Source organism: Erpetoichthys calabaricus, chromosome 10 (genome assembly GCF_900747795.2).
Source record: "Erpetoichthys calabaricus chromosome 10, fErpCal1.3, whole genome shotgun sequence".
In the NCBI taxonomy this organism is placed as follows: domain Eukaryota; kingdom Metazoa; phylum Chordata; class Cladistia; order Polypteriformes; family Polypteridae; genus Erpetoichthys; species Erpetoichthys calabaricus.
Window position 1 is genome coordinate 70,652,031 of NC_041403.2, and position 21,481 is coordinate 70,673,511.

Below are 21,481 nucleotides of genomic sequence, written 5' to 3' on the forward strand. Positions count from 1 at the left end.
AAGCCTTAACTGCTATGATACCCTGCCAGCGAGCAAATCTGGGGAAGATGGTATCCATGCCAGATTTTCAATTTATCCTACAGAATGGATTTTTGTTAGTAAGAATATAGCTTAGTTGGTTATTGTGTTTATTTATTTTTGGCTTTTTATAAGCTTTATATAAATTAGTTAAGTTATACTCACATTTTATTTATGTATTATTTATAATTGTGTTAATTTTATTTTAAGAAAAGGGCATTACAGAACAATTTTGGGAATGCAAATAATAACTTACATTAAAGAAAACCAACATAAAATCTTCTTCTTTCAGCTGTTTCCATTAGGGGTTGCCACAGCAGATCATCTTCTTCCATATATTTTTGTCCTCTGCATCTTGTTCTGTTACACCCATCACCAGCATGTCCTCTCTCACCACATTCATAAACCTTCACTTAGGCCTTCCTCTTTTCCTCTTGCCTGGCAGCTCTATCCTTAGCATCCTTCTCCCAATATACCCAGCATCTCTCCACTACACATGTCCAAACCAACGTAATCTCGCCTCTCTGACTTTGTCTCCCAAACGTCCAACTTGAGCTGACCCTCTAATGTACTCATTTCTAATCCTATCCATCCTCGTCACACCCAGTGCAAATCTTAGCATCTTTAACTTTGCTATCTCCAGTTCTGTCTTCTGCTTTCTGGTCAGTGCCACCGTCTCCAACTCATACAACATAGCTGGTCTCACTACCGTCCTGTAGACCTTCCCTTTCACTCTTGCTTATACCCATCTGTCACAAATTACTCCTGACACTCTTCTCCACCCATTCCACCCTGCCTGCACTCTTTTTCACCTCTCTTTCACAATCCTCATTACTCTGTACTGTTGACCCCAAGTATTTAAACTCATCCACCTTCGCCAACTCTACTCCCTGCATCCTCACCATTCCACTGACCTGACTCTCATTTACACACATGTATTCTGTCTTGTTCCTACTGACCTTCATTCCTCTCCTCTCTAGAGCATATCTCCACCTCTCCAGGGTCTCCTCAACCTGCTCCCTACTATCGCTACAGATCACAATGTCATCAGCAAACATCATAGTCCACAGGGACTCCTGTCTAATCTTGTCTGTCAACCTGTCCATTACCATTGCAAATAAGAAAGGGCTCAGAGCTGATCCCTGATGTAATCCCACCTCCAACTTGAATGCATCGTCACTCCTACCGCAGACCTCACCACAGTCACACTTCCCTCGTACATATCCTGTACAACTCTTATGTACTTCTCTGCCACTCCTGACTTCATCATACAATACCACAGCTCCTCTCGAGGCACCCTGTCATATGCTTTCTCCAGGTCCACAAAGACGCAATGCAACTCCTTCTGGCCTTCTCTAAACTTCTCCATTAACATCACATCTGTGGTGCTCTTTCTTGACATGAAACCATACTGCTGCTCACTAATTATCACCTCACTTCTTAACCTACCTTCCACTACTCTTTCCCATAACTTCATGCTGTGGCTCATCAATTTTATTCACCTGTAGTTACTGCAGTCCTACACATCCCCCTTATTCTTAAATATCGGCACCAGTACACTTCTTCTCCACTCATCGGGCATCCTCTCACTTTCCAAGATTCTATTAAACAATCTGGTTAAAAACTCCACTGCCATCTCTCCTAAACACCTCCATGCTTCCATAGGTATGTCATCTGGACCAACGGCCTTTCCATTTTTTATCCTTTTCATAGCTGTCCTTACTTCCTCCTTGCTAATCCGTTGCACTTACTGATTCACTATCTCCACATCATCCAACCTCTTCTCTCTCTCGTTCTCTTCATTCATCAGCCTCTCAAAGTTCTCTTTCCATCTCCTCAACACACTCTCCTCACTTGTGAGTACGTTTCCATCTTTATTCTTTATTACCCTAACCTGCTGCACATCTTTCCCAGCTCGGTCCCTCTGTCTGGCCTATCAGTACAGGTCCTTTTCTCCCTCCTTAGTGTGCAACCTCTCATACAACTCATCATACGCCTTTTCCTTAGCCTTCGCCACCTCACTCTTCTCCTTGCGCCTTATCTCCTTGTACTCTTGTCTACTTTCTGCATCTCTTTGACTATCTCACATCTTCTTTGCCATCCTCTTCCTCTGTATACTCTCCTGTATTTTCACATTCCACCACCAAGTTTCCTTTTCCTCCTTCCTCTTTCCAGATGTCACGCCAAGCACCCTTCTTGCTGTCACCCTTACTACATCTGCTGTAGTTTCCCAGCTGTCTGGTAACTCCTCACTGCCACCCAGTGCCTGTCTCACCTCCTCCCTAAACTCAACCTTGCAGTCTTCCTTTTTCAATTTCCACCATTTGATCCTTGGCTCTGCCCTCACACTCTTCCTCTTCTTGATTTCCAATGTCATCCTACAAACCACCATCCTATGCTGCTTAACTACACTTTCCCCTGCCACCACTTTGCAGCCTTTAATCTCTTTCAGATTGACTCTTCTGCATAGGATGTAATCTACCTGTGTGCATCTTTCTCCACTCTTGTACATCACCCTATGTTCCTCCCTCTTCTTAAAATATGTATTCACCACAGCCATGTCCATCCTTTTGGCAAAATCCACTATCCTCTGACCTTCTTCATTCCTCTCCTTGACACCATACCTACCCATCACCTCCTTGTCTCCACTGTTCCCTTCACCAAAATGCCCATTGAAATCCGCTCCAATCACCACTTTCTGTCCCTTGGGTACACTGTTCATCACTTCATCCAACTCACTCCAAAAATCTTTCTCACCCATTGCACACCCAACATGCGGTGTATATGCACTAACAACATTCATCATTATATCTCCAATTTCCAGTTTCATAATCATTACTATGCCTGACACTCTTTTCACCTCCAAAACACTCTTGACATACTGTTCGTTCAGAATAACTCCTACCCCATTTCTCCTCCCATCCACACCATGATAGAACAATTTGAATCCACCTCCAATCCACCTGGCCTTACTCCACTTCCATTTAGCCTCTTGCACGCACAATATATCAACCTTTCTTCTCTCCATCATCCATATTACTAACCGAGAATGGTAAACTGGATATGGACGCAGGTACATGCCCATGGACGCAGGAGACATAGTGCGCAGGCGCCACACAAAAACGAGGAATCAGCCCCCCGCCCCAGAGTGAAACGGGAGAGACTACGAACGATACAGCCACACAAACAAGAGGAGTCCGCGCCCCACCCCAGAGTGAAACGGGACAGACTACGGAGTCCACAAAGGTTCACAAATCAAACCCGAGATAGTACGTAAAGTGGTAACGACACAGCCACACAAAAAAGAGGATACAGCCCCCCGCCCCAGAGTAAAACGGGACAGACTACAGAGTCCACAAAAGTCCACAACACACTGCATAATCAAACCAGAGATGGTACGGAAAGCACAGGTGCCTACAACGCGCTATACACCGCCAACAACGAAAGAGCTCAACTAACAGAAATAAGAAATAAAGCAACAAGCCCAGAGAATACGGAACCCTAAACGTCCACACCAAACAGCAGAGGCAAACCCGACATAGTACGGAAGGTGCAGGCGCCTACATCACGCGTCTAAAACACCGCAGGCAAAACCCCGAGATGGTGCAGAAGCCCCACAGACCTGGACTCCACAGCATATGTGAATCACATTACAGTAATACAATATTATAAGTACTCACAGAAACAACAAACACAAGAAGCGTCCGCATCCCGCCCCACAGTCAAACTGGAGAGAGTATGGAGTCCCCACACGTCCACAAAACACAGCATAGTCAAACCCGAGATACCCATGCACGCAGGAGACATGGTGCGCAGGCGGCTACAGCGCAATCCTCCGAGAACGAAGGAGACACAGCTCAGAAACGAAAGAGCTCACCTAACGTGGATAAGAAATGAGGCAACGCGCCCATAGGTGACGACACAGCCACACTAAAACAAGAATACAGCCGCCCGCAACAGATTGAAACAGGACAGACTACAGAGTCCATGAAAGCCCACAACACACAGCATAATCAAACCCGAAATAGTACGAAAAGCGCGGCTGCCTACAACGAAAGAGCTCAACTAACAGAAATAAGAAATAAAGCAACAAGCCCGGAGAATACGGAACCCTAGACGTCCACAACACACAGCAGAGTCAAACCCGACATAGTACGGAAGCTGAAGGCGCCTACAACGCGCATCTAAAACACCGCAGGCAACACCCCGAGATGGTGCAGAAGCCCCACAGACCCGGTCTCCACAGCATATGTGAATCACATTACAGTAGTACAATATTATACGTACTCACACAAACAACAAACACAGGAGGCGTCGGCATCCCGCCCCACATTCAAACCGGAGAGAGTACGGAGTCCCCAAACGTCCAAAACACACAGCATAGTCACACCCGACATAGTATGGAGGGCGCATGCACCTACAACGACAGACTACACAGCATAATCAAACACGACATAGTACGGAAGGTGCAGGCGCCTACAACGCGCGTCTAACACACTGCAGGCAAAAACCCAAGATGGTGCAGAAGCCCCACAGACCCGGTCTCCACAGCATATGTGAATCACATTACAGTAGTACAATATTATACGTACTCACACAAACAACAAACACAGGAGGCGTCGGCATCCCGCCCCACATTCAAACCAGAGAGAGTACGGAGTCCCCAAACGTCCAAAACACACAGCATAGTCACACCCGACATAGTACGGAGGGCGCATGCACCTACAACGACAGACTACACAGCATAATCAAACACGACATAGTACGGAAGGTGCAGGCGCCTACAACGCGCGTCTAACACACTGCAGGCAAAAACCCGAGATGGTGCAGAAGCCCCAAGGATCCGGACTCCACAGCATATGTGAATCACATTCCAGTAATACAATAAGTACTCACAGACATACATATGTCCTCACAGAAAAAACAAACACAAGAGGCTTCGGCATCCCACCCCACACTCAAACCGTGGAGAGTACGAGGTCCCCAAACGTCCACAAGACACAGCATACTCAAACCCGAGATAGTACGGAGGGCGCATGATACATATGTAACAATTACCAAGAATGACAATAATCTCTTTCAACTGTATTTCGGCTTACCCACGACCAGGGGTTGGCGAGTGAAGCGAGCAGGGGGCGGAGCCCCATACTATCTGCTAACTCCCCTTACCAGTCATACTGCCAACATTCAAAGTTCCTACCCTCAGTTCCACTCTCTTTACTTTCCTCCTCCTCCTGCCTCTGGACACGTCTCCCCTCCCTCTTCTTCTCCTTCTCCTTCTCCTTCAGCCAACAGTAGCCCGATTTCCGCCAGCACCCTGTTGGGTAACAGTACTGGTGGCGGTCGTTGTCAACTCGGGGCTCGACCGATCCAGTATGGAAATTTGTATTGTTGTCTGCATATTGATTTGGCAAAATTTTACACCGGATGCCCTTTGTAACCCTCCCCATTTATCCGGGCTTGCGACCGCCATGAAGAAACACACAGGTTTGTGAATCTCCTGTGGCTGGGTTAAAGAAAACCAACATAAAATAAAAGATGATAAAAAGCAAATAACAAGATGATAAGGAAGGGGTTTTGTTTTTTTTAGAAATGATCCTTACTTGTCATTTCTCTCTAAAGCTAATAGTTTTGGTCCAAATCTGCTTTCCTGTGTCCATGCATGAGTTCTTCCAGTTAAATATGTTTAGGAAAATAATGTTGATATGAGTGAGCAGCATCAGCACAAAGCATCCATGTCAGATCATTGAATATCTCTCCTTTAACCTTTGTTGTTCTCAAATTCCAGCTAGACACGTGGCTTCTGCCTCACCCTAAGAAGACCTGGATTCGCTTCCCGGGTCCTCCCTGCATGGAGTTTGCATGTTCTCCCCATGTCTGTGTGGGTTTCCTCCCACAGTTGAAAGACATGCAGGTTAGGTGCATTGGCGATCCTAAATTGTCCCTGGTGTGTGTGTGGGTGGGTGTGTGTGTGTGTGCCCTGTGGTGGGCTGGCGCCCTGCCCAAGGATTTGTTCCTGCCTTGCGCCCTGTGCTGGTTGGGATTGGCTCCAGCAGACCCCTGTGACCCTGTGTTACGATATAGCGAGTTGGACATTGACTGACTGACTAACACTTGGCAGCAGTGGTCAGCAAAGGTAGGATCTGCTCACTGAAATTCTTTCTGTAAAAACAATGTGTGCTTTTTTTCTGCTACCTAACCCAAGGTTTGCGATCACAGTCATGTTCACCAGAATCTACAGAGCTGCATGTATACTGCAGAAAAATGGAGTGCTTGAAAAGAAAAGCAAATTACTTTATTTTCAATCAGTAATATGAAAAAACATGCTGGGATAGGCTCAGTCACTCTGAATAGGAAAGGTGCAGGCAAAGAAATTGGTTGGATAGATGGATGTTCAATAATAGAAAAAATTACAGTCTTCCAATGCATTAGCCAGGATGTTTACTACTGTCAGTATGGGCTGAGAATAATTTTTTCCTTTACACAGTGCTTATTTACAGCATGTATTACCCCAGTGTGTAGGCTACAAATAGATAAGAGAGAAGTGCTTTTGCTACCGTATCATCAGTTATGCTTTTTAAAATAACACACATAATGCTGTGAGAGTGGAGCTCATGACCTGTAGGCATGGCCATCGTACAATCCCTTCTGAAGTTCTCCGGTATATGAGGCTCACTGTGCCACAATATGCTTTCCACTGTGAGCACCTTGGGTGGCCGTGTGTTTTAAGTAAGGGCTGAGCACAGCGCTGCCTTTTAGCTTTAGTTTCACTTGATATTCTTAAGTGTTGGGAAGGACTTCAAAATCCTGATCCACAACATCTAGTCTGTTTACATAAAGTAACTCCGCTTCCTTTTGAACGTTTCATGGGGGACAAGCTTTTATAACGTACTGTCATTTTTTTTTCTTGCCATGTGAGTTGTTAGCATGAATAATTTCTGGACTTCTGAACTTACTTTTATGTAAAGATTATGGTACCTTGCGTAAGGGATGTGCAAGCCCTTCTGAACGTATGGTATGTTTCCCACAAAGATTCAAGTTTTTTCCAATATTATGGAGAGCTGCTACCAGGCTGATGATAGAAATTATATTTTGGTGATGTGAGTATGTAAGGGACATGCTTCACACTAGAGACTTTTCAGCTTTTCAAACGATAAATATGAAAAGTAGGGTATCAAGCTATGGTAAAGTAATATTAATAGAGAAAAATATAATTTAGTATAATCTAGGCCCAACACATTTGATTCCACAAGAGTCCTGTTATTCCAGTTATTAGTACATACCTTGATTTCTACTTACAGTTGCAATTAGACTTATTATTCCAGAATTTTCATTGTTTTCACTTGATTGGATTTACGAAGCTCTACAATGATTTTAACATTGTTATTTCAGGATTAATACTTGTGTAATTTTCACAACCTGCTTTTTTTCTTTGTTTTCTGACTTTTTAGCTATTAGTTTTATTGTAATAAGAAGAGATCTTTTTAAGCTTTCCAATTTTAATATTTTCATCAATTAATGAATAATTAATGCTCTTTTTGTTAATGAAGTGTTTAAATAATGTAACAATTTTATTTTACAATCTTTTAGGACTGTTAATCAAATTTCACCCACCTAATTCTTCTTCTTCTTTTCCCACTTTTTGTGTCGTCAATGTGTTTGATCAACCTTCTCTAAACAGCTTGGTCCCACACCTCCTCACCAGTCAGGCCCTTTTCCTTCACATCTTCTTTTATTCTATCCATCCATCTCTGCTTTGCTTTGGTCTCCCTCACTTCTCAACTCTCTTCCCCTCTACTTCCTTTCCCATCACTTCTTTGCCCACATATTCATTGTCTGTCCTCATCACATGTCCACACAACTGCAATCTACTTTCCTGCACTTTCTTAGATATCTCTCCCACTTTTGTTGACCCTGTGATTGTCATTTTCTAACCCACTTAGTCCTGAACAGGATTGCATGGGGATCTGGATCCTATCCCAGCTAGCATAGGGCACAAGGCTGGAACAAACCCTGGACAGGATGCCATTGCATCGCAGGGTGAACACACACACACACACCAACAACACACTATGGTCAAATTGGTATTGCCAATCCACCTGTGGGAGAAAACCAGAGCACCCTGAGAAAACCAACTCAGACATGGGCAGAACATGCAAACTCCATGTAGGAACGACCCTGGATGCAACCTCTGTGCCACTCACTCCTGATTGCCTCATTTCTGCTTTTTTTTGTAACTCACACATTCATTTCAACATTCTTATTTCTGCCACATTTAACTTCTTCTGCTGTGTCCCCTTTACTATCCATATCTCCGCTTCATACATTAGTTCTGGTCTTACCACTGTCTGAAAAACGTTACCTTTAACCTTCACCTTAATTCTTTGATAAACAATGCTCCTGATACCTTCTTCCAATTGTTCCATCCACACTGCACTCTATGGATTATCTCTGCATCTATTTTTATGTCATGGGCTACCACTGATCCTAGATATTTTAATGTGTCCACTCTTTTCAATAGCTCTCCCCACAGGCTAACTTCTGAATCCTGATCATCATTAAACCTCAAATATTCTGTCTTCTCCCCACTTGTTTTCAATATCATATCTTCCAAAGCCCTTCTCCATTCTTCGTACTACCTCTCCACTTCCTCTTTACTGGTGCATTCTCATGCAACACAATGTCATCAGCAAAAACCATGCACCAGAGGATTGGTCTTTTAACCCATGATTAAACACATCTATAACCAGATCAAAGAGGTAAGAACTTAAAGAAGATCTGTGGTGCAGACCTACTCTAACTTTGACCTTGTCCATTACCCCAACACTGCTTTAAACCAAAGTCCTCACTTCCTCTTACATATCCTGGGCAATACACACATAATTCAATGGTACTCCTTTCTCTCTCATGCACCTCCACACCTCATTGACGTGGCACTCTATCATAAGTCTACTTCAGATCAATAAACATCATATGCAAACCTTTCTGTTTTTCTCAATGCGTCTGTATGACCTGGGTCAATGCAAGCTTGCATTAGTTGTTCCTCTTCCTTTAATAAAACCAAAGTGCTCCTTCCCTGTGTTGGTCTCTTCCCTAAGTCTTCTCTGTATAAATTTTCATTGTATGTGTGACATCAAATGTATCCCTCTATAGTTTCCACAATCCTGAACATCACCCTTCTCCTTATAAATAGGTACAATCACACTGTTCCCCACTCCTCTGATATTGTCTCTTGTTCTTAGATCTTCTGCATTAGATCTCACAGCACAACTGCTCCCTCTTCTCCTAAACTCTTCCACACTTCTGCTGGTATTTCATTTGATCCAGTTGCCTTTCCATTTTTCACATTTTTTTCTGTGCCTCCTTTACTTCATCCCTCCATATTCTTGGGACCAGCCCTTCATTTGGGACACCATTCCCCAAATACTACACTTGGATTTTCTTCCTTCAACAGCTTTTCAAAGTGCCTCTTCCATCTATTCTTGATTCTATCATGCACATTTAAGGCCACATCTTGCTCATCTTTCACTTGCTTTATCTGATTAAAATCCTTGGCAGCCTTGTTCCCAGCCTTAACTAATGATGGAATCAATCCAGTCAGCTTTGAAATGCCACCCACCTAATAACAATAATAGTAATACTAATAGAGCTGCTTGGCACTCCTAGCCTTTCAAATGCATTATGACTTATAATTCTACTAATAATGAAAAGCATGTTTTGCAGTAAATGTCTGCTATTCTTGTTAAAATAAACAGTATAGAAAATCTGCAGTGCTTCTGCATATGTGATGCAGGCATTACACACGGTGATTCATCAGTTTCCAAAAATCATGGCTCTAGAATGCTCTCTGTTGTATGACTGCTGATTTTCGCACACGCCTACTTGGATTTCCACTGAATGCCTCCTTGCTTATCTGGTATAAATAAAGCTTACTACTACATCCCCGACTACAGCAAGGCTTACATGAAGGGGTTTAAAATTTAAACGAGTGTTAGGCTCGGATCTCAATTACCATACAATTCATGAATTTAGCAGATTGTAAATGGCCATATGCAAACAATATGTCCCAAATGAGACCAAATACAGCAGGATGTTCCTCAACGTACACAGTGTAACATGTTTTGAACAGCAAACTGGCATATCCAGTGATTACTGCCTTTAAAAGAACAGATGGATCCATTGGCTAGTACAGGTACTAAAGATGGATAGGCTAAAGAGTCTTCTTATATTCTGAAATGTTTTTTATGTCTTTAAGGTCTCAATAGGCAAACATAAGTGCGGCATGGAGACTGCAATATCAAGTGCTCAGAGTCAGAGAACAGGTAATAAAAGGAGATTCTTTCTCTTCAGTTGGCATTGTGTTGTGTGGAATATATTTGTCTCCTAAGTCTATGGCTCTCAGCCATCAGTTTCTGCAAATGTACATACTGCTTAATGGAGAACTAAGGACTTATTCCCATCTCACTTCTGACAAGTGGCCTCTACATTTTAGCATGTTTCAAGCGCTGCCCCATGGGACTTGTTCCTCTTTTAAGATACAGTAAGTTGCAAAATAATGCTATTCAATGCAACTTTTCCATCTGTACGTCCATTTTTCAAGTTTGACAATTGAATGTTTATATGTCAACTCATTGCTGCTTATTTCAACAAAGGTTAAAAAGACCTGACCTCATCCTCACAGAATCGGATATAAAAATGCAGGAAAAACATTCCCAGGGTGCACACTCATGAACACCAATACCAACTTAGAGTTGCCCACTAACCTATTATGGATATGAGAAGGAAGTACCCGGTGGAAATCCACACAAACACCGCAGAGATTTCAGTCCAAGCCCCTTGAGCTGGAAGACAGCAGCAGTAATCACACTGCATCACCATGACACTCCGTTGTAATTTTTGTCTGTGCTAATCCTTTATTCAGTGATCAAAATGCTTTGGATTACTAAAATATAAAAAATAAGGAGCTGTATATCAGTGAGCATTTAAATAAAAATAATGTAATTTTAGAGATAGGAGACAATATTTTTGAGTTTTCCCAGATGTCAGAGCAGTGTGATTTTGGAAAGATTCTGGATTGACGAAATATTCAGAAAGTATTATTAAACACTTGCATTGTCCTTGGAAAGTTTGTTAACATATTTGTCATTAAAACAAAGCTGAAGAAGAAACAGTGGTGCGGTTCAGTTTAGGTTTACCCTGAACTGTTTAAGCAACACATTATTTTTAAGTTGTACTCAAGTATACCTTTCCATCCATCCATCCATCCATTTTCCAACCCGCTGAATCCAAACACAGGGTCACGGGGGTCTGCTGGAGCCAATCCCAGCCAACACCGGGCACAAGGCAGGAACCAGTCCCGGGCAGGGTGCCAACCCACCGCAGAGTATACCTTTCCCTTTTACCAATTTATAAAACTTAGATTAAATGTTTAAAATAATACATGCTTCATATCTTTGACAACAGCATAGCTTCACTGCAAATGTGTTCAATATTTAGTACTTTAAAATGTAACCAGCATCGTCTGCAGCTTTCAGTGTATTCATACCTACAGCTCCAGCTCAGTAGCTAAAATATGACCTTACAGCAATGCATTTACAAACGGTCCTTATCTTCTATGGCCCTCTATTTAGCAAACACAAAGTGCTTGACAAAATAATAACAAAATTGGACAAAGTAATACAGTACGACTTTCTTGAACCTAAGTCATTTGTAATGAATTGTATTTGCAATAAGGGCAAAGAGCGCCCAGCTCATAGCTGATAATAAGGCAGAAAATTCTGTAACAAGCGACATTTTATGAGTGCAATAGAAACAATTGGCTCAATATGATGGGCTTACATTTGTGAACTAAAGGAATGGATTTTACGGTTTTGGTAAAATATTGCTCCTTGCATTTAACGACTTTAAAGTACTTCTCTGTTGGTTTTTGGGTGATAGTGTCAAGTATGGTTCATTACACAGGGCTAGATACAAAGGAGTGCAATTGTGCATGAAGCTGGACATAAAAGAGCCCTTATCAACCAGCAGCGGTGGTCCATAAGGACAAGAACATAATCATGCCAGACTTTACAGAAATATCCCTGACACTTTCAAGGTCAAATCTGTGGAAGTGATGTTAAACAATTAGGAAAGCAATTGCTTTAGAAGGGCATCATTTTTTGTTATATTAACAACTGGGAAATGCTTTAAATTTTGATATGTTCAATGTCTTCCCACAGCCCCTACCTTATTGCCCCATACTGTAAGTTATACGAATAGTATCAATATCAATGGCACACGTGCTTCCTTATTATTATTATCAAAATATTTTGTGATCACACTTTTTTATGTTTCATTCTCAATAATATGCAAAATCTAAAAGACAAAGAAATTTGATTTTGCAAAGAATGTTATAATGTATGTAGTATTTATCAAAGATCCAGGCTTTGATAAAAGATGAAACTAGCCGTATCTGCACATCCTTCTGTCTGTGAAAAGAAGGCCATAATATTGGATGGTTGCAAAGTACATACTTATGGCTGTAAGCACAGAAGAAGGATGAGAAAATAGATAAATAACTTACACATTTGTATACTAACATGCTCGTTGTATTTAAACTTTAATACTGACGTAACAACATATTGAAGTAAATAACATATTTAAGCAAAAAATATTTCATTATTCACGCTATTTTGAGTAAGCATTCTGATTTTTATTGGGAATTAGTTTTCTTTGCTTTTCTGTATCAACATCTTTTACATTAACTTTTACTCTCAAGGTTGCTTCTGACCAAACAACACATGCTTCCCATGTGTAAAAACTGGCAATGATAAATAAATACCAAAAATATCTAAAGTTTGCCGAGCCATGGAGATGGAGGAAATGGCACACGTGCTTACACGCCAAAATGTCATATGAAAATAAATGTAGTATTTTGGTTAATAACAGGTATCAGCCTTACATATTCACTGCATTAATTTCCACATGTTGTGTACTGCATTTCTGGATGCTACATAGCTTCTTGCAACACATTGCTTGAGAATATCCACACAAGATTCAAATTTGTGAAGTCTAAAGTGTCATCTGTGAGATGTACAGAGATAGCAGGGTGTTCTCTCCATAGAAGATTTTACTGGAAATTTACTTCAGAGAGCATTCTGTTGACTTAAATGAAGACTGGAAATTGCTTCAATGTAAGTGTTGGTATGGATACTTGTGCCTCCTGAAAAAGACTGATGTGACACCTAGGACATGTTTCTATAATATCCGTATGGTCAATGACATGGATAACAGCCCACTTTGGAAAAAATTTACATTATCTTCAGAAAATAATAATATAATATAACATAATATAATACATATGTGTATGCTGACGGTGTCATGTTCAAGGCATAAACCATTCTTAGACCGTGCACCAGTCTTCCTTTGGGTGAACATATGGGCATGTAACAAAGGGCCAATTTGGAATTCTCAATGAACCTAGCAAGCATGTCTCTAGGAGTTTCAAGAACAACTGGAACACTCAGAGAAGACTCCATGCATACAAAGGGTGAATGTACAGACACCACACACAATGCAGAATTTGAGCACAAGGAACTGCAGCAGCTGTAGCATTAGCAGTAAAAAATAACACAATATAATATAACTAGCAAAATACCCGCGCTTCGCAGTGGAGAAGAAGTGTATTAAAGAGGTTATGTAAACATATATATATATATATATATATATATATATATATATATACATATACACATATATACATACATATACACATCCACATATACATATATATATATACATATACAAATTTACATACCTACATATGTATATATACATATGTACATATATATACACAAATATATACATATCTACATATACTGTATATACACATATATATACATATGCACATATATATATATCTGCGGTGGGTTGGCACCCTGCCCAGGATTGTTTCCTGCCTTGTGCCCTGTGTTGGCTGGGATTGGCTCCAGCAGTCCCCCGTGACCCTGTGTTCGGATTCAGCGGGATGGAAAATGGATGGATGGATGGATGGACATATATATATATAAATATAGACATACATATATACATACATACATACATACATTCACACATATATATATATATATATATATATATATATATATATATATTTTCACGGCATTCGTAGTCTGAATCACAATCTGATTGTATGGGTGGTTACCTACCAGGTAATGCTTATGGTTGGCCAGCAAGTCAGCTAACATCCGCCACGGTGCCTTCAGTTGTGAGAAGCAGATCATAGAATGGTTGAAAATAGTTTACTGTCAAATAATGCAAACAGTACGCGACACGTGTTTCGCCCTAATTCTGGGCTCATCAGGCGTACACACTCTACTGCACTCCCTCTCGGGAATCGAACCTCGGACGTCAGCGCTAGAGGCGAAGCCCCTAACATTGCGCCACAGCGAGTGGTTCGTTTATTTGACAGCATGTAGATCGGGGTAATTACATTCACGGCATTCGTAGTCTGAATCACAATCTGATTGTATGGGTGGTTGCCTACCAGGTAACGCTTGTGGTTGGCCAGCAAGTCAGCTAACATCCGTCTCGGTGCCCTCAGTTGTAAGAAGCAGATCATAGAATGGTTGAAAATAGTTTACTGTCAAATAATGCAAAGAGTACGCAACACGTGTTTCGCCCTAATTCTGGGCTCATCAGGCGTACACACTCACTGCATATAGCCAAATTCCCGCGCTTCGCAGCGGTGAAGTATTGCTTTTAAATTTTAATTAAGAAGAAAAGAAAACCTTTTTAAATTGAGGGAAAATATACCAATAACAATTTGTTAAGGATCTGTTTATTTGTGAAGCTGCCTTTACACAGCCTGTCCGCTGTTTTGTAAACGAATGCCATATAAGGCCATCCTTTCTCCTTGCTTAGCGGTTCTGTATTGTTTTATTGTTCGTTTATTACGATTGTTATAGTTATTGTGTAGGTATTTGAGACTCACTTTTCTGTTCAGGTACCCATTTCCTTTATGTAATCCGCGGATTCTCTGCTATTTTTTGTTCGTTTATTACGATTATAGTTATTTATTGATTCCCTTCTTTAGCTGACTGCCTGCTCATATAAGGCGCTCTGCTGTTTTTTTGTGAAGCAGTCTTTACACAGCTTCTCCGCTGTTTTATAAACGAACGCCATATAAGGCCATCTTTTTTCCTTGCTTTGCCAAGGAAGCAGCCTTTTTATTTAATGCACGGGTTCTCCGTTGTTTCATTGTTCGTTTATTACGATTGTTATAGTTGTCTTTGTATACCACGTTGAGCACTCCGGTTGGAATATGACCAAGCTGTGGAAGCTTACTGTTGAGAATGCAACGTATAGTTGTACAGGAGAAAAATGGCAATCTTTTGTAGGTCTATGAGCTTAATTTATGCCTGTATGAGTCAGTCGCTTCATATTCTTTTCGTACCTTATCAATTGTGTAATGTGTTTTTTGAACAGGTTTGATTCATCGAAGTGATCACTCGTGCCGTGTTCAGTCACTTCACGTGAGCCGCTGTCTTGTGTGATGTTGCGATGTCCACAGCTTTATTTAATGTTAGCTAAGACCCGGCACTTAAAAGTTTCTCGCTACAGCAATTTTAACTCTGTTTCAAAGTGATCCAAAGTCTCGTTTATACCTCATGTCTTCTCATTAAACTTGTATCTCGCAAATATAGTAATGCAAACGGCAGGGGGAGCGTTTCTATAAACTTAATTTAAACTTACGGTTTACATATGCGTCACTCGCTCGCTTCTTATTGTTTCGCTGCCTTCTCAATTGTGTAATGAATGTTTTCTTCAGCGCTCTTTGTGGCTGTTCCTTGTTTTCAGTTGACGTGATTACGTAGGAAGCGTGATGACGCAATACGCGACTCCGCCTCCCACGGCCATCGAGCTGCACTCCATTACAGTATATGGACAAAAAAGAGGTTCCAGTTATGACCATTACGTGTACAATTTCGAAATGAAACCTGCCTAACTTTGGTAAGTAAGCTGTAAGGAATGAACCTGCCAAATTTCAGCCTTCCACCTACACGGGAAGTTGGAGAATTAGTGATGAGTGAGTGAGTGAGTGAGTCAGTGAGGGCTTTGCCTTTTATTAGTATAGATATAATATAATGTTAAAGGTTGTCTACCTTTCACACAAAAACTCACAAACCAGTTGGCCTTGAAGCTTCTTGATCTTGATCTTAATTGAGAGGTTATGATGTGATATGCATTACACAACCCGAGCATAGGATGTACAGACACCTTGGTCATATAATGGGTGTGCCATGGCAAACAGGAAAAAAAAACAGTGGCTTGGGCATTGGGCATTGATGGGAAATGAACTGCAGCAACATCTACTGACAGTGCACAGCTCAATTGATTGCTTTCATCACAAATACAACCCATACTCCCCTAGTGCAAATGAAAGCCATACATGGCCAAAGAATTGAAAGTGTTGGCTGCCTTCACAATATTGGTCTTTAGGTCCCTCTCAGCACGCCACATGGCTAACGGGAAAAGATGCACGACAACATCTGCTGACAGTGAGGCACATTGTACAGGTTGATTGTTTGCTTTTATCACAAACACAAGTTGTATACTGAATGCAAAACATAGTCATACAAAACATTGGGGCAAGAAAAAGGTGGCAGCACCTTCTTGGGGAGTGACTTGGGGTGCTGTTTTTTATAAGATGTGCCTGAACCACCTTTCTTCATGGACTGGAGATCAGAATATCCATCCATCCATCCATTTTCCAACCCGCCGAATCCGAACACAGGGTCACGGGGGTCTGCTGGAGCCAATCCCAGCTAACACAGGGCACAAGGCAGGAACCAATCCTGGGCAGGGTGCCAACCCACCGCAGAGATCAGAATATTTCTTAGTATAATAAATTATAATGCATTAAAATTCTCTTAACCAAAATCAGGGGTTAATTCTCTGAAATAGGTAAGTGTGTTTCTCAGCAGCTACTATCTTGGAAGCATCGGGTGCTTAGCAAGACCCAGTTCTGCACACGGCATCAGTCCATTACTCACTCATTCATAACTACCTAGGACTTATCTACACTGGGATAGGAATCCATGATTCTAGAGGTGTGCAACAGGAATAATAACTGTTGTATCCAAAACATATTATATTATGTTATGTTATATTAAAATATGTTATATTATAATAGGTTATGTTATATCATATTATAACTAGCCGTGTCCCGTGGCTCTGCCTGTGTAGTAGTAAAACAGGACAGTGAGGAGGGCCCTACCAGGCTCCCCACTCCTGATGTCACGCTTCCCCCTCCCCTCGGCCCACAGCCTCTGTCTCAGATTAGCACGAATATATTGCTCCTGCAAGTGAACTATGATTCTTAGCGTGATGAGAGAAGTCAAAAAGTCAACCGGAATGTTCAAGCAAATTATAGAAAACACCTGATCTAAATCCGTTAAGTAGTTCTCTTGTTCGCTAACTAAGCGGTGGCATGGAATGCCCCCGAGGCTGGCACGTGAGTGAGGAGCCCCCTCACTTGGCCCACTGCATGTCTCTCTGATTCGCGCAAATAAATCGATGCCGCAAGTGAACTATGATACATTGCGCAATGAGAGAAGTCACAAAATCAACCAGATTGTTCAAGCAAATTATAGAAAAAAACACAAACTAAATCCGTTAAGTAGTTCTCTCATGAAAAGCGGACAGACGTTGGATTTTATATAGAGAGAGATATGTTATATTATATTATGCATACACAAAAGGATTTTTTTAATGTAAAATAAGGTACATTTGCTGCTTGCATAATCTGCCTGCTATATATGCTCTTCTTAAAAGGTAGATCAGTACAAGATTCATCTATCATTTGTGGAATGTGGAGTTGGAGCCTATCCCAGTAAAATCAAGCACGAAGCACGAAGCACCCCTGGGTGACATGCCAGAATACTTGAGTAATTCCCTACAAACATATTTTAGCATACATTAAGCAATGGATAACCCGTAAGTGGAAAAGTTAAAACAATTGCATGCATCATTAATAAAATAGTTCTTATGTTGTTGAAAAGTTTCACCTGCCCCTCTGGAAAAGGATGTTTAGCTGAGAGAAAATCTTTTAAAATCTTTCTTGCTATGGTCTTTTAGACTTTAATAAATGGCATAACTGGCTATATTAGCTTTAAAAATCATATTTTACAGTCTTACAAGTTCTCCTGGGATGCAGTCATCAAAGCCCCCATTAGTTTATGGCTGCATTTCATTAGAAATGTATGACGGTCAATTTGAAGTCATGATTTTTCATAATCTAAACCGTTACATAACCTCAACCTTTCATTGTCTACAAAAAGAAAATCCAAGATGGACAAGTCTTGCATATTAATGATGACTTTTTTTACATGCATGTGACAAGTTCCTTTTCTCAGTAGAGTTTTAAGGTTTGATGTTGAATTCAAATAACTCGTTATTCTCACGAAGAAACGGTTATTGTTTTTCAGTGTTCACGCTGCACTACACGGCACTTTGAAGATGTTAAATGCTTTTTCGTCCAGTGCTAAAGTTTCATTTCAGTGTCTTTTGTTAGCAGGTATTTTAAATTAGCTAAGGATCGCCACTGTGGCCTGTTAGTGAATATCAACATTTTAGACAATTTCAGAAGTGGCTCTCTAATGCATGTAATCTTCTAGCCACCTGCAGCACTTGTAATAAGACCATCACAAATGAACACCCCTTCCCCCTAAAATAAAAAGAAAGAAATCAAAAGAAAATGTAACACAGATGTCCAAATAAGACTGCAAATGATTAATTCTGCTCAGATTAGCTTGGAGCAGTGATCACTAGCAGGAACTTTCCCAGGGCAGAAAAACTCCCACTTTATTACCGGCTTGTATTGTTATCAGAAATTAATTTTCTCTCTCTGAAAGACAAATTGGATAGTAGCATATGAAATAAAACAGAAGGAACAAGCGGGCATCTGTTTTTCCACATTTTTGCCTTCTTTAGTGTTTTACATCTAAGTGATTCTGAGTGTTCAAACTTAAATTAAGATCTGTGGCTTAGATAAACAGTTAAAACTGGTTCCCATAGCTACGTCTAACACATAGCTGTGATTGCATTATAATCCCGCAGTAATCAAGTCTAAATGAAAGAAAGATGATAAGGGTGCTATTTTCAGTTTTCTGTCCTGATTTTTATTAGCTTCCAATCAGATCAGGACTGCAGTCCCTTTCATTAGTTAGTGGCCATGGCAGTGTTTGTAAAAACATTGCAGTAATAAGGTTTTTAAGAAGTGATTAGGTGGCTTTTTTTTTTTTTTTTTTTTGAGGTGGCTTTGCCGTGAGGGATTTTCAAGCCTGCATTTCCTAGCTTGAGTGGAATGTCATTGACTTCTTTTAAAGTGAACTCAAATTAAAAAATAATAAGCGGGGGCCCTACAGGTTCTCACTAATTAGATCAGCATTATTTTACTCATTCCTTGCAGTCTCTTTGCAGTGGCTTCTTGGCGTGAAAAAGGCCTGGTACTAAAAGCAAAGTTTTTCATTTCAGTTCAAACAGCCATTTTTTTAATGTTACTGAGGATTCTTTGTTTAACAAATTCAAATATATATAGTTGGGCATGTCGCTGAAGGAGAACACAGGATTAGACAGCCACTTCTGGAATGAAAGAAAAGAAAGAGTTCTCATTTAAATAACTACAGTGTATACTTTACTTGTTTTAATCATTAAACTCTGTCTCACTACTTCAAAACGCAGATACATTTAACCCTAAAAAGTAACATCATTTACAAAAACACAATATCATCAAACCGACTTAATACGTTTTACCATTGCGGGATCCAAAGCCTATTCCGGCAGCATCAGGTACAAAGCAGGAACCAACTGTGGACTTTAAAAGCAAGCATTTTATTATACTAATGCTTAAAAAATGCAAACACTCTTTTATAAAAATGAGTGTTTCCATGTCATGTAATAACTTAAAACAGTATTGGGCATTTATTTTATGCAATGGATGAAATATTTTGTTAATTTTACAATTATAACTAAAAGCTATACTAAGGAGACATATCTCCATTAAATATGTACAATGTCTATATTGTTCAAAATCCATATATTTATTTATTTAGTTTAAGCATATTGTATCATGTTAGTTGTGAAAATGCTTGCTCCATCATTGCTCCATAAGCCAGAGTGAATGAGTGACATGCTTTTATTTTACACAAACAGGATGGACAGGATTAGAAATGAGTACATTAGAGGGTCAGCTCAGGTTGGACGGTTGGGAGACAAAATCAGAGAGGTGAGATTGCGTTGGTTTGGACATGTGCAGAGGAGAGATGCTGAGTATATTGGGAGAAGGACGCTAAGGATAGAGCTGCCAGGCAAGAGAAAAAGAGGAAGGCCTAAGAGAAGGTTTATGGATGTGGTGAGAGAGGACATGCAGGTGATGGGTGTAACAGAGCAAGATGCAGAGGACAGAAAGATATGGAAGAGGATGATCTGCTGTGGCAACCCCTAACGGGAACAGCCGAAAGAACAAGAAGAAGTAGAAGTGGGCAAGTATGGTGGCTCAGTAGTTAGCTCTGATGTCTCATAACCTTAGAAGCTGGATTTAAATTACTGGTTAGTCTCTGTATGGATTTCACATATTCCGCTTCTGTTTTGGTGTGCTTTTCTGTAGGTACTCAAGAATTATTCCACTTACTAAACAAGTGTTTGGGTGATTGCCAACTATAAGTTGACTTAGTGTGGGCAAGTATACAAGTTTGTCCTGCAATGAACTGCCACTTTCTTAAATAATTAAGTATTAGTAAGGTCTGTCCACTTTTGCTGCCTAGAAGTTTTGACTCCTGAAATTAAGCATCACCAGATCCTATGCTTCAAGGGAAATGTTAATCTAATTTATTTGGACTGGGAGAAATTTAACTGAGGATGAATCCTGGACACAACAGTATGACCCAAAAAATAACTACAACGGTGGAAGGATGGTCATTTTTCAAGTATAAGAGATTCAAGATTCAGGCGTCCTCTGGCATGATGATGTGCATATTTTTTTTTTGATGTTCAGGGTTTAGTGCATATCGGCTCAAGTTAACTATCCATATTGACTTGATCCATTGTCTGTGGCAGTCAATCACAAATAAAGGGTAAAGAAAGCTTTCTACAGTCCTCCTTCTGCTTTGCCCTTTGCCTTTGCATGAGGCTGTAGATCTGAAGAGTTTCCATATCCACCCTATTCTCCATGCCTTGAGCAATGGGACTACCACCTGTCCCGCAATCTATTGGTCTATGTCAATAGGATGTGCAATGCCAAAGACAAAGATAAAGGACTTCTATACATCCACCATCACAAGTATTCTGACAGGAAGTATCACCACCTGGTTTGCGAACAGCACATAGCAGGACCACAAGGCTGCAGAGAGTGGTGCAGTCATCTGAACGCATCACAGGGTGTGCATTCACTAACTTTCAGGATATCTACACCAAGAGATGTCAA